Source organism: Solanum tuberosum, unplaced genomic scaffold (genome assembly GCF_000226075.1).
Source record: "Solanum tuberosum cultivar DM 1-3 516 R44 unplaced genomic scaffold, SolTub_3.0 scf00332, whole genome shotgun sequence".
In the NCBI taxonomy this organism is placed as follows: domain Eukaryota; kingdom Viridiplantae; phylum Streptophyta; class Magnoliopsida; order Solanales; family Solanaceae; genus Solanum; species Solanum tuberosum.
The window spans coordinates 106,610-114,937 of record NW_006239255.1 but is presented as its reverse complement, the minus strand read 5'-3'; the positions used below and the strand labels follow the sequence as shown (position 1 = coordinate 114,937).

The 8,328-nt window shown below is 33.0% G+C and overlaps 1 pseudogene; it reads right to left on the bottom strand.

Annotated features, from left to right (window-relative positions):
* Positions 1 to 5,938: 5,938 nt before the first annotated feature.
* LOC102592739 (16.9 kDa class I heat shock protein 2-like) lies at positions 5,939 to 6,424 on the bottom strand (annotated as a pseudogene).
* Between the last annotated feature and the right edge of the window lie 1,904 nt (positions 6,425 to 8,328).

Sequence of the window (8,328 nt, the reverse complement as noted above, 5' to 3'; positions counted from 1 at the left end):
GTTATCGGTTTGCCATATTTACAAACCGAAAACCGATAAACCGAACCAATAACACCTAAAACCGAACCGAACCGTGGAATGCGCACCCCTACCCAAAATGTTTACATTTACAAATACATCTTTGTTTATCATTGGTGGTGAAGTATAGTTGCCTCATATGTTTAATCCCCCAGTTCATGCAAACCTCCTTAAACTGATCAAAGCTAGCAAACTTCATCCCTACTTCTAAAATAGGATTGTCATTTTCTGCATTATACTATGTGTATTCTACCTCGTCATCTGAATCAGTACCCCCCTCCAACAATTCATCAGAATCGTCATAATCTGATTCTCCATTCTGATGCACTTGTGGAATTAAAATTCCAGTAGTGGATGGACCAACACCATTACTTCGACCATTAGTATTCTTTTTGGGTCTACCTTTCGCCTTCATACCACGACGCTCAATAACAACATCATGATAATCTTCATCATCTTCCTCCAACTTATAATAAGGATCATTGAAATTATTATCATCTACCTCACCAATCATATTATCTTGAACAACCCCTATTACATTATCCCTTAAAATCATTACACTACCACCCTGAACTTCTTCAGCCAACACTAGGCTAAAAAATTGTTCACATTGTGATGATATTTTCTAAAAGCACAGCAGTGTAGATAAATATCATAAAACAGATAAAATTCTAAGGTTCTAAACATAATAAATCCTAACCATTTATCTATTGAGAAAAATCTAATACCCACATGGATAAAGAACCCTAACTTCACTTGTTGTTCCGATTCAACAACAAATAACTAAAAGAAAAAATTTAAGCGCACCTTGTTTTCTTGAGAGTTACCCGCGTAGTGGTCCCTTTCTTCGTGAAACAAGGACTGGGGAGATGAGTTGGAGTCATTTATTTGAGATTCAGTTGTTGTTCTCCTTGATTCAGTAGCATACTCCATCTTCAAAAGTTGAATTTTGGACTATAATGGAAGATGCCTAAATCAAAATAGAGGAGGAGGAGAGTCCATTTGAATTTCTACGTAATATAGAGCTTGAAGTCGAGATGCCCAAATTAAAACCTAGCTAAAAGGGGAAGAAGATGAGAGGCACCAACAATGGAGAATGAAAAAGAAAAATGTAGAGGAGAAAAGAGGGAATAATTTAGGATTAAAGGCAAAATAAAATAGGTCATATTATATTTTTTAATGGGTCGGGTTAGGTGGGTGGATCACTAAATGGTTTAAATGGTATTTTTTATTTTTATAAAATTTTGGTTTGTTATATAAACAATTAATATCAGCCAATTTTAATTAAGAAACAATTAAATAGATTGAGTGACTTTTTGAGGAAAGAGGGGATAGTTGAGTGACTTTTGAGTTAAAATTGAAAGTTGAGTGACTTTCTGAGAAAGAAGTGCATAGTTGCGTGACTTTTGAGTGAAAATTGAAAGTTGAGTGACTTTCTGAGAGAGAGTGTATAGTTGAGTGACCATTTGAGGTATTAACTCAAGTCTCACGCAAAATCCACAAAGAAACAACACTCATTCGCAAGACCTTCCCCTCAAGAACTCAAAACCTCTATTATTAAAGAATGAGGCTAAATCTCAAGAATTCTTCAATAATACTTGCACAAAGGATTTCATGGACAAATTAATGAAAGAATTACATGCTTGACGTGAGGATGAACAAATCCATCACTATGGAAAGAACGATTATTCTTGACGAAATTCCTCAATTCTTGAACGAAGCTTGAACATAGCCCTTTATTTCTTCTTTAAACTTAACCCTAAAACCCCCAAGTGTTTTGAACGTGAATGGGAATTTAGAATATGATTAAACCCTTAATTTGGGTCAGGAAAACAGGTTAAGACAACTGGGGGAAAGGAAAAGACCAAAATACCTTTCATAAAATGGATGGAATGCCCTAAATGGAAAGGCTTCATCAAACAACCATAACTTTTACTCGGAGCTCGAAATTTAGCAAACTTGGCGGCGTTGGAAAAAGGACTCAACGACCTTTAATTTGATACCTCATGGGCCGCGTAACTTTTTATTTGCCAAAAGATATGGTCATTTAAAGTTGACCCAAAACTTAATACTGACCGAAGTTCAAGGTGCTACACTTTTAAAACCATAGAGGTATATGTGAGTCGTTTGTATAATGGTAAGGGTATATATGAACTACTTTTATAATGGTAGAGGTATATGTGAAGTCTCAACAAGCTTTTCAAAGATTTCAAACATACATAAACACCACAAGTTTTCTTTTATTGGTCTTTTGGAACCCTTTCAAGATAGTAGATACATCAATAAGTACAGAAGAAGGTTGAAAATGCCTCTAGCAACTTCCAAATGTAATGGAAAAATATGAGTGTTTACAAACCATGAATATGACATCACAGTTATTAGGGATACAGAACCACAATTAACTCTTAATATGAAGCACCAGATCATGCCTTATAACTTTTATATCACCGTTGTGTATGCTAAATGTATTGCAGAACAAAGACTAGCATTATGTAATGATATTTATCAATTGGCAGAAGACATTAGTAGGCCTTTGTCAGTTGAGGGTGATTTTAATGTGGTGATGAATGCTGAAGAAAAGATAGAGGGCCTCCCAGTAGTAAATGCTGATCATGAAGATTTTGAATGTTGCATTTCAAATTGTGAGTTGACAGTAATGCCCTTCAAAGGTAGCTCGTTTACATGATGGAATGGTATAGCTGGTAATGATTGTATCTTTGAAAGGTTGGACAAAATTCTAATTAATCAGGAGATACATAATTGGTTTAACCACTCTGAAGTTGAACATTTATCAAGAACCGGGTCTAATCATGCTCCTATGGTCCCTTTCTGTGAAGAGAGCAAATCCAACTATAGGAAGCCATTTAGGTTCCTAAAATTTTGGACAGATCATGAAGATTTCCTTGCGGAAAATCCTTTTATAACTTTTAAGGAGAATATGAGAAGAGTTAAAACTGCTCTGACCAAATGGAGCAAGGATGCATATGGTGATATATTCAAGCAATTGATTATCAGAGAGGAGATTGTAAGAATTAAAGAGAAGTTATTTGAAGAAGATCCATTTGCCAATAATAGAGTTGTGCTACAAAAGGCTCAAGCTGAATTTAAAGGTATCTTTGGTTGAGGAAATATTTTGGCAACAAAAAGCAAGTTATGAATGGTTTGATAATCGTGATAGAAATACAAGATTTTTTCACAGCATAGTAAAGGGTAGAAGGAAAAGACTGCATCTAAAGAAAATCCAAAATCGTCAAGGCATTTGGTTAGAAGATGAAAGAGATATAGCTATTGAAGCTCTTGATTTCTATCACAAGTAGTTTTCACAGAAAAGGGATGCTACATAATTCTCTTGAGAAAATGATCAAAATGGTCCTTAATGTATGGCTTTGATTCCATTTGGTCCTTAATGTATGGACTTGATGAAAATGGTCCTTTATGTATCATAAATTGTGATCAATTTGGTCCTTAACCCTAAAATTAATATTTTATTTTATTTTGCCGTCAAAATACACGGAATATGTAAAAGATGCACTCGTTCAAGACTTTCCTTCCTCTGTTTCCAAAAATTCCAAAATGACACATCAATTTTTTTTAACCAAAAGGGCAAAATCGCTTCTGACGGAGCGATTTTCTTCTGACAAAATTGACACTGTTACTCTTTTAAAAAACATAAAAACCGCTGCCGGTCCAAAAAAAAAATTCTTTTTTCTTTAAAATCGCTGTTGTGATTTTTTTTTTTTTAACAACGTTGCCCCAACAGCATTTAAAAAATAGAAATAGCTGCTATAGCAGCCATTTTCTTAAAAAAGTTTTAATTTTTTTTTATTAAAAATTCTCGAGGCGAGGACTGCTTAAAAAATAATGAGAAATCGCTCCACGTGTAGCGATTTTAGTTAAATTTTTTTTTAAATAATTGCTTCCATTAAAATTTTAGGGTTAAGGACCAAATTGATCACAATTTATAATACATAAAGGACCAAATGGAATCAAAGCCCATACATTAAGGACCATTTTGATCATTTTCTCTAATTCTCTTTATTGAGCAACACTCCTAGTTCTGTTACTGATGATGAGAATATTATTTTATGTAAAATTCCAAATTTAGAAGAGGTTAAAAGGGTTGTGTTTAGGTTAAATGGAGATAGTGCTAGTAGACCTGATGGTTTGACAGGAAGATTTTATCAATCTTGTTGGGATATTCTTGGAATTGATGTCTAAACCATGGTTCAAGACTTTTTTCAAGGCAACTCGTTGCCTAAGTCCATAACGCATACTAATTTGGTGCTTATACCTAAGAAAGAAAATATACAATCTTTCTCTGATTTGAGACCTTTAGTCTGAGTAACTTCATCAACAAGATTGTTTCTAGTATTATTCATGATAGGCTGGAGTCTATATTGCCTAATTTGATCTCAAACAACCAATCCGGACTTGTGAAAGGTAGAAGCATTATTGAGAATGCTCTACTAACTCAGGAGATTGTAATTGATATGAAGAAGAAGAGTAAGCTGGCTAATATAATCATTAAGCTTGACATGGCTTCTTGAATAAACTTTCCACCCAAAGCAAGCTCGTTGTCACCATTGATTCTTCCCAAATCAATACGAGCAACTGGAATGCAGTTTGGGAGACCCTAAGAAACAATGATTTCAATAATTGGGTTACCTAGAACATGATACTTCCTTACTACCTACGAGGAATCTGGACTAGCATAAATGATAACGTTTTCAATGAAAACAATAACCAATCCTAGACTAATAAAATAATTGCTTGAGCTATTGAGCACCACCTCATAATCTCCAACGGAGAAAAACCCAAAATCAGTAAGACAACAACTGAGATAAAGTAGCTACCACTAGAGGTGGGCATAAATATCGGAATCGAAAAATCAAACCGAACTAATTTGGTTCTTCGATTTCAGTTCTTTAATTTTTCGGTTTAGTGTCGGTGTTATTTTTTCAAAAGTTCAATTTTTCGGTTCGATGTTCAGTGTAAGGGTCTCAGAAGTAAAAATAAAAAGTCAACTGACAATTAAATCATTAATGAACAAATCAAAGTAGCAACAAATGTACAGTTCAATAGTTAATTTCAAATATTAATTTTCAAGAGGAACCAAAACATATTTTTATCAATGTACGTTATGCAAAGGAACCCGTCTTCGTCCTTGTTTTTCTTGAGAAGTAGTTAGAGGCACAAAATTCTTGACAAAGATAAATATAGTCTTTTAGTTAGCACAATAAGTGTTCCATGACGAAACACATCATTCATTAACGTACTTTTAAGTATAATTATCTTATACTTTGATTTTGTCCTTATTTTATTTTTCATTTGCACCAAAAAATCGATTTAAAAACACTTAACTGAAGTAGAAAAAATCAAACCAAATCGAATTAGTTTGGTTTAATATACAGTGCACACTTTTCTAAAATTGAAAACCAAAAAATCAGAAGTAGGACAGGAATAAACCAGTAGCAAGAAATAAGGTACCAAGCATTTCGGGCATTCCGATCCTCTTAGTAAAGGAATCGGTGAGTGAAGACAAGATCAGATCTTTAAAGCTGAAGTCTTTTTCTTCAATCAAAATATATAAAAACCGAATTGAAAAACCGGACGTCCACCCTTAGCACCCCCAATTATTTCTTACAAGTTAAACACATACGGGGCAATGAGCAGATTTGATAGTCAGGGGAATTGAAAGGAGTCCGGAGTCAAAAGGACAACAATTTTTTTTGAAAATTCCAAAAGGATAACAAAATTATTTATCAAATCAAAAGGACAACAAATTTAAATACCGTCTAAATCAGGATTTTCATCGCAAGGCACGAATACCCATGTGACTTATAAGGCGCTGACAGCTTTTAGCCTTGTAAGGCTCAGCCGCCATGAGCCTTACAAGGCGCAGGGAATCTGTAGCCTTTTTCTAAAACAAAATGTCAATGGCCTTCACTCCATGTTTCTTCTCTTCTTCTTTTGGAACAGTCACAGTGAGCACCCCATTCTCCATCGCTGTCTTTATTTCTCCCGTCTTCGTATTCTCCGACAACCTGAATCTCCTTATAAACTTACAGTTGCTCCTCTCCATACGGTGCCACTAATCATTCTTCTCCTCTTGTTCTCTGCTTCTCTCACCGCTAATCTGTAAAATCCTTCCTTCTTCAACTTCAACTTTAACTTTCACTTCCTCTTTCTTTATCCCCGGAACGTCCACTTTGAAGAAGTGAGCTTTTGGGGTCTCTTTCCAATCCAATTTTGCATTTGCGAAAGCGGAGACTTCACGAGCAGAGGATGGAGCATTGGTTGAAATTGGGAATGGATCCCATAAGTCAAGGGAAAATGGGTCGAAAATGTTACTCACATATATTGATTTTAGATAGGAACAGTAAGAAGCTTCAACAATATTCCACATATATTGATTTTGAAGGAGTAATTGCGCTCACGCTTCATCGTATTTCAAAATATTTTTTAAAAAAAATATTTCTTTGTTTTACTTTAATTTAATTAATGTATAACTTTTTGCAGACACATTTCCATCGCGTGCCTACTTAAACGTATTTTGAAAAAAAAATTAAAAATTTATTTCTTTTATTCTACTTTAATTTAATTACTGTATAATTTTTTCGACATTATGGAATCCGTTTTAGTTATAACTTTTTAAATTCAAAACTTCACGCTAAAGCAGGCACATCGTGTTTCGAAAGCGCATCTCTTTTCTTACAGGAGTGCTAACGCGCGATCTTACGTTTTCTTCCGCTTGCTCTACAGTACGAGCATCATACAGAGGCGTGCTCCTTTAATATGATGAGAAGAAGGGGGTCGGCCTCTTTTCTGTACCAATCCTTATTTACTACTACATCTTTTTTTGGGTGTATAGCTCAGTTGGTAGAACATTGGACTTTTAACCTAGCTAATGGTCGTAGGTTCAAGTCTTGTGAGCACATAGTCCCTCTTGGTAAAATTCCAAAAATGGGAGGGTGGCCAGGAGTGTAGCTTGTAGTTAGAGGATTGGTTGTCCTCTACTACAAACACTCAAGTGAAATCGTTCCTTACTCGCTACAAGTATTTCACCCTAGCTCTCTAGTTCTATTAGCTATCATTACATTTTTGACTCGTTGAAAGTGGAAAGACAGAAGTGTCGGCTAGTCAGTCACAGACTACTTGGCTTCCTTTTATAAAACTAGAAAACTTTTTCTTTTTACTTTAATTTAAGTTTAACTCATTAGATTCAGTAATATATTAATTCACATAATATCTTGAATGATTGAGAAGAAGAAAAAGTTATTGCACAACCGCTTGAAAATATCTTTTTTTTTTATCAATCCGACGATAAACAACACCCGAATTATAGAGCTACGACACAATCAAACCCGAAAAAATTCTTTTGTTCTACTTTAATTTAATTAGTGTATAATCTTTTCGAAATTATGGAATTCGTTTTAACTATGACTTTTAGTTTTAAATTCATATTCTTTAGTTATTGCTTTATTATTTTGAATGTCGGTAATATTTGTTTATATCTTGTAACTACTTTGAGTAAAAAATTCAACGATCGATAATGAAAAATACTTTAATTATTAATGGACTTTCTCACATTAAATTTACATAGGCAAAAAGTAATTAACAACTTAAATATCTCAAAATCATATTAAAATTTAATCAACTTTCTAAATTCTACCTCTTCACATTAGTATGAGCAAGCCTCATCTAGTTTCTATTATATAGAAGAATGAAGTGGTAGGACGACCAATGGTAAAAATGTAATTTCATTTTAACAAAAATCTATTAAGAAAGATAGTAAATAATTCTAGAAACATATCTTTCTATATATGAAGTGAATAATGATCAAGGGTAAAAATGTAATTTCACGCTAACAAAAATCTACCAAAAATGATAACAAGAAAATTAAATAGTTCTAGAAACATTTTTAGTTATTGTTATTACCATTAATTTATTTTGTTATTACTTCACTTTATTTTCTTTTGTGAGTTATTGTGATATCTATTCATTATACTCTATTTTACTATTACTTTAATTTAATTTTAATATTTTTTTCTATTCATTATGCTTATAAAAAATGCCTACTTTTAATATAAAATTTATTATGAATTAATTATTTTTACCTTTATTTTGGCTCTAATTAATATACTTGAAAATAAATAAGTGTGATAAAATTAATAATATATATTAAATTGAAATTAAAGAAAAAGATTTTAAAAAGTAACTTTACAAATAAAAATGATTAGGATGATATTTTTGCATTTAAGACGATCAAGAATAAAAATGTAATTTCATTCTAACAAAAATCTATTAAGA